Here is a 6,420-nt window from a genome sequence, read left to right as displayed (position 1 = left end):
AGCCATTAAGACAAAAAAAAAAAAGACTAATAAATTTGACTCAATCAAAAATTAAAACTCGGCCAGGCGTGGTGGCTCACGCCTGTAATCCCAGCACTTTGAGAGGCCGAGGTGGGTGGATCATGAGTTCAGGAGTTGGAGAACAGCCTGGCCAACATAGTGAAACCCTGTCTCTACCAAAAATACAAAAAAAATTAGCTGGGCGTGGTGGCGGGTGCCTGTAATCCCAGCTACTTGGGAGGCTGAGGCTGGAGAATCATTGGTTGAACTAGGGAGGCAGAGGTTTCAGTGAGCCAAGTCATGCCATTGCACTCCAGCCTGGGCAACAAGAGTGAAACTCCATCTCAAAAAAAAAAATGCATATGTTTCAGCTCAGCAACCCCACTTCTCTATTCTCAAATAATACACATATGTATGTTTAAAGAGGTATGTACAAGAATGTTCACTGTCAACACTCTTGGTAATAGCAAAAAAACTGGAAACAATCATCATTTCCATGAAAAAAAGAATAGCTAAATAAACTATGCCCACACTATGCTATTCTACATAACAGTTAATAATGAGGATATGTATATTGATATGAAAAGATCAAGATGTAGTTAAATAAAAAAATGCAACCAGGTGCAGTGGCTCCCACCTATAATTCCAGCACTTAGGGAGGCCAAGGCAGGAGGCTCACTTGAGGCCAGGAGTTTGAGGCCAGCCTGGGCAACAGAGCATGACCCTGTCTCTACAAAAAATTTTAAAAAATTAGCCAGGTGTGGTGGTACACACCTGTAGGCGGTGGTAGGATTGCTTGAAGTAAGGAGTTCAAGATTACAGTGAGCTGTGATCACGTATCTCTAAAAAAAAATTTTTTTTTTTAAGATGGAGTCTCGCTCTGTCACCCAGGCTGTAGTGCAATGGTGCAATCACAGCTCACTGCAGCCTCAACTTCCCTGGCTCAGGTGATCCTGCCACCTCAGCCTCCTGAGTAACTGGGACTACAGGTGAGCAATAACACACCCAGCTAATTTATTTATTTATTTTTTGAGAAGGAGTCTTGCTGTCACCCAGGCTGGATTGCAATGGCACACAATCTTGACTTACTGCAACCACCACTTCCCAGGTTCAAGCAATTCTCTTGCCTCAGCCTCCTTAGTAGCTGGGATTAAAAGTGTATGCCACCATGCCTGGCTAATGTTTGTATTTTTAGTAGAGACAGGGTTTCGCCATGTTGGCCAGGCTGGTCTCAGACTCCTGACCTCCGGTGATCCACCTGCCTTGGCCTCCCAAAGTGCCGGGATTACAGGCGTGAGCTACTGCGCCTGGCCTGATTTTTTGTATTTTTAGTAGAGACAGGGTTTTGCCATGTTCTCCCAAAGTACTGGAATTACAGGTGTGAGCCACTGTGCTTGGCCCCTGTATAATTTTAAAATTAAAAAAAAAATTTAAAAATACCTGGAGTTCTGGCCTCGAAAATCCCATCCTTGTGGGTGCTCCTTCCAGTCTTGAGGAGTGAACCTGGCCATCAGTGATTCTGAAGAGGCAATGACCACAGAGAACCCCAGCACAGCAAACTGAGAAACTGCCTTTTTTGTTGTATTTTATTATTTCCTCTAGAGATGCGGGGGGGCGGGGTCTCAACATATTGCCCAGGCTGGTCTTGAACTCCTGGACTCAAGCAATCCTCCTGCCTCAGCCTCCCATAGTGCTGTATTACAGCTGTGAGCCCCCTTGCCTGGCCTGGCCATCTATATTTCTTTTGTTTGTTTTTCATTTTTGAGATAGAGTCCCACTCTGTCTTCCAGGCTGGAGTGCAATGGTGTCATCTCAGCTTACTGCAACCTCTGCCTCCTGGGCTCAAGCCATTCTCCTGCCTCAGCCTCCCAAGTAGCTGGGATTACAGGTGCCCGACACCACGCCCAGCTAATTTTTGTGTTTTTAGTAGAGACGGGGTTTCACCATATTGGCCAGGCTGGTCTTGAACTCCTGACCTCAGGTGATCCACCCGTCCTGGCCTCCCAGAGTGCTGGGATTACAGGTGTAAGCCACCACACTCGGACTTTTTTTTCCAATTTTTTTTTTTTTCTCAGAGACCTTTGTTCTGAGATCTTTATTTCTTCTCCCTGTTCTTTTTCCTTGTCTAGTCTACCTCACAAATCATTTCATGATTAATTTTCCTAAAGAAAAGAGCAAATATTTATTAAGCATTTGCCATTATTTGTACTCAGTATTTGGTAATGGCAGGAATGTTTGAAGAAAGTTAATATGGTAGTAATATGGAGCAATGTGAAGTTAAGAAGAGAGGGAGATGGCAACCAATCAAAAGACTATATCAGGCCAGGCTTTATTCATCCTGTTCAGAGGTGGTCACAGCTTCCCAATGCCTACAAAATAAAGGCCAAATTCCTGAGCCTAATATCCAAGACCGTCCATTCTATCCTCAACATACCTTTCTGATCTCTTCATTGCTTCTTCCCATTAAAAGCCTCCAATTCAGCCAATTTTTTTTTTTTTTGACATGGGGGTCTCGCTGTGTCTCCCAGGGTGGAATGCATGACACCACCATAGCTCACTGCAGTCTCAAAACTCCTGGGCTCATGTGGTCCTCAGCTTCCAGAGTAGCTGCAACTACAGGTGTGCACCACCACATGCAGCTTCAGCCTGGCTTTCGCATGTGTGCGTACCTCTGTTCACAGTTACTTCTCCTGTCTCCTTAAATCTTGCTTCCTTTATTTATTGATTGAATGATTTATTGAGACGGAGTTTTGCTCTTGTTGCCCAGGCTAGAGTGCAGTGGCGCAATCTCAGCTCACTGCAAGCTCCGCCTCCTGGGTTCACGCCATTCTCCTGCCTCAGCCTCTCGAAGACTACAGGTGCCCGCCACCACACCCAGCTAACTTTATTGTATTTTTAGTAGAGACGGGGTTTCACCATCTTGGCCATGCTGGTCTTGAACTTCTGACCTCGTGATTCACCTGCCTCGGCCTTCCAAAGTGCTGGGATTACAGGCATGAGCCCCTGTGCCCGACAAGGGGTGCGTGTTTTTTAAAACATGGGAGAGGGAATTGTGCTTCAGAATCACCACCAGCTGTTGCGACATCGGGTGCCACTCCATCCCGCTTCTGAGGCACGACGGACCACTTTGGGAGGCCGAGGCGGGTGGAATTACCTGAGGTCAGGAGTTCGAGACCAGCCTGACCAAAATGGTGAAACCTGGTCTCTACTAAAAATACAAAAAATTAGCCAGACGTGGTGGCGCATGCCAGTAATGCCATCTACTTGGGAGGCTGAGGCAGGAGAATCGCTTGAACCCCAGAGGCGAGGTTGTGGTGAGCCGAGATTGCGCCATTGCACTCCAGCCTGGGAAACGAGCGAAATTCCGTCTCAGGAAAAAGAAAAAAAAAATTTTTAAAGAAAAAAAAACCCCTCTTTTTCTCGCCGGAAATACCCTCTTTCAGGAAGGCGCTCCTGTGCCGCACACGCACACTCAGTTACTTAGCAACGTCGGGGCTAAACCACCCAAGGCGGAGCCCAGGAACAACAGAGCCACCGCATCCCCCACCAATCAGCGCCGACCTCGCCTTCGCAGGCCTAACCAATCAGTGCTGGCGCTGCAAGAAAGTTTCCAGAGCTTTCGAGGAAGGTTTCTTTAACTCGAATTCATCCGCCCAATAATTTTCTTATATTTTCCTAAGGAAGAGAAGTGCATAGAGGAGAAGGGACATAATTCGTTAGGATCCTTTCTTACGCTGTGGGAATTTGGGGCTCAGTTGAAAAGCCTAAACTGCATCTGGGGATGTTGGGCGCGGCGAACTACTTTCAGTGGTGCACGGAGACGGTGTCTACGTAACAAGTGATAACGCGACACACCTTGCACAAATTTGCGCTCTGCCAAACCGGAGCATTCAGGCACGACTGGCTTTGTTGGGTGAGGTTGTTGTGGTGTTCCTGTGGCTGGACGTGATTCGCAGCATCCTCGTATCCGCTAACAGGTACTGGCGCACAGCCGTAAAGACCTGTGGGGGCGTGAGAGGGGGGAATGGGTGAGGTCAAGCTGGAGGCTTCTTGGGGTTGGGTGGGCAGCTGAGGGGAGGGGAGGGCGAGGTGACGCGACGCCCGGCCTTTCTGGGAGAGTGGGCCTTGTTGACCTAAGGGGGGCGAGTGCAGTTGGCACGCGCACGCGCCGACAGAAACAGACATTAACCGACAGCGATTCCGTCGCGTTTACTTGGGAGGAAGGCGGAAAAGAGGTAGTTTGTGTGGCTTCTGGAAACCCTAAATTTGGAATCCCAATATGAGAATGGTGTCCCTTCTTGTGTTTCAATGGGATTTTTACTTCGCGAGTCTTGTGGGTTCGGTTTTGTTTTCAGTTTACCTAACACCGTGCTTAGGTTTGAGGCAGGTTGGAGTTCGGTCAGGGGAGTTTGAATATCCGGAACAGGTAGTGGAGAAAGTTGTGGACGCTTGGTTAGAGAGCGCTCTGGATTCTCCACTGTTGACGTTGAAACCTTGAGTGACGAATTTTGTATTAAGTGACTTAGCCTCGTAAAAATCAGGGGAGGTTTGCGGAATGTTACCATGTTTAAGGTATTTTGAAGGAGTAGTTGCTAACTTTGAAGCATATTAGATGTAAAAGCAAGAAATACAATGATCCTGAGATGACATGCTTATGTTTTACTTTTAATCTAGGTCAAAATGCAGATCTTCGTGAAAACCCTTACCGGCAAGATCATCACCCTTGAAGTGGAGCCCAGTGCCACTATCGAAAATGTCAAGGCCAAAATCCAAGATAAAGAAGGCAATCCCCATGACCAGCAGAAGCTCATCTTTGCAGGCAAGCAGCTGGAAGATGGCTGCAGTCTTTCTGACTACAACATCCAGAAAGAGTCGACCCTGCATCTGGTCCTGCGTCTGAGAGGTGGTATGCAGATTTTCGTGAAGACCCTGACCGGCAAGACCATCACCCTGGAAGTGGAGCCCAGTGACACCATCGAAAATGTGAAGGCCAAGATCCAAGATAAAGAAGGCATCCCCCCCATCAGCAGAGGCTCATCTTTGCAGGCAAGCAGCTGGAAGATGGCGGTACTCTTTCTGACTACAACATCCAGAAGGAGTCGACCCTGCACCTGGTCCTGTGTCTGAGAGGTGGTATGAAGATCTTCGTGAAGACCCTGACCGGCAAGACCATCACCCTGGAGGTGGAGCCCAGTGACACCATCGAAAATGTGAAAGTCAAGATCCAGGATGAAGAAGGCATCCCCCCCGATCAGCAGAGGCTCATCTTTGCAGGCAAGCAGCTGGAAGATGGCCGCAGTCTTTCTGACTACAACATCCAGAAAGAGTCGACCCTGCATCTGGTCCTGCGTCTGAGAGGTGGTATGCAGATCTTCGTGAAGACCCTGACCGGAAAGACCATCACCCTGGAGGTGGAGCCCAGTGACACCATCGAAAATGTGAAAGCCAAGATCCAGGATGAAGAAGGCATCCCCCCGCGATCAGCAGAGGCTCATCTTTGCAGGCAAGAAGTTGGAAGATGGCCGCACTCTTTCTGACTACAGCATCCAGAAGGAGTCGACCCTGCACCTGGTCCTGCGCCTGAGGGGTGGCTGTTAATTCTTCAGTCTTGCATTAGCAGTGCCCATTGATGGCATTACTCTGCACTATAGCCATTTGCCCCAACTTAGGTTTAGAAATTACAAGTTTCAGTAATAGCTGAACCTGTTCAAAATGTTAATAAAGGTTTCGCTGAATGGTAGCATACTTGGTGTTTTGTCATGAAATTCTCTAGTGATGTGTGGGTACACTTAAAACTGGTGAAAATGTCTAGGGAAGGATTTAATTTTGAGATTGGTAATGTGCCCAAAGTTAAGTCACTTGACTCTGGTATACACTTGGGTGGGCTGAGGGGTAAGAGTCTTCTTTGCTGTAAGTCATTACAAGTTAGGATCCTGGACTAATGGCAAACTTTCTGAAGCTCGAATTTAAAGTCTGTTGGGAGTCCGAGGCAGGCGGATCACGAGGTCAAGAGATCAAGACTCTCCTGGCCAACATGGTGAAATCCTCTCTCTACTAAAAATAATTAGCTGGACGTGGTGTCGCCTGCTTGTAGTCCCAGCTACTCAGGAGGCTGAGGCAGGAGAATCAGTTGAACTTGGGAGGCAGAGGTTGCAATGAGCTGAGATGGTGCCACTGCACCCCAGCCTGGTGACAGAGCAAGACTCCATTTCAAAAAGTTGGATATGCAGGCTTTTTTAAAGATGGTCTTGCTCTGTAGTCCAGACTGGTATACAGTGGCACCATGACAGCTCACTATATCATTCCTGGGCTCAAGTGATTGCAGGGATTTTCTTTACAAATATGCCTGCCTAGGCCTAATCAAAGATTGCTGGAGAAATAGATTTGATTGAGGCTGCCTGAATAGTGGTAACGTAACTG

The 6,420-nt window shown here is 47.7% G+C and overlaps 1 pseudogene; it reads left to right on the top strand.

Moving 5' to 3' along the window:
* The first annotated feature begins 4,678 nt into the window (after positions 1-4,678).
* Positions 4,679-5,763, top strand: LOC100971693 (polyubiquitin-B-like; annotated as a pseudogene).
* Positions 5,764-6,420: the final 657 nt, after the last annotated feature.

Source organism: Pan paniscus, chromosome 19 (genome assembly GCF_029289425.2).
Source record: "Pan paniscus chromosome 19, NHGRI_mPanPan1-v2.0_pri, whole genome shotgun sequence".
NCBI lineage: Eukaryota > Metazoa > Chordata > Mammalia > Primates > Hominidae > Pan > Pan paniscus.
This window is presented reverse-complemented; position numbering and strand designations above follow the sequence as displayed.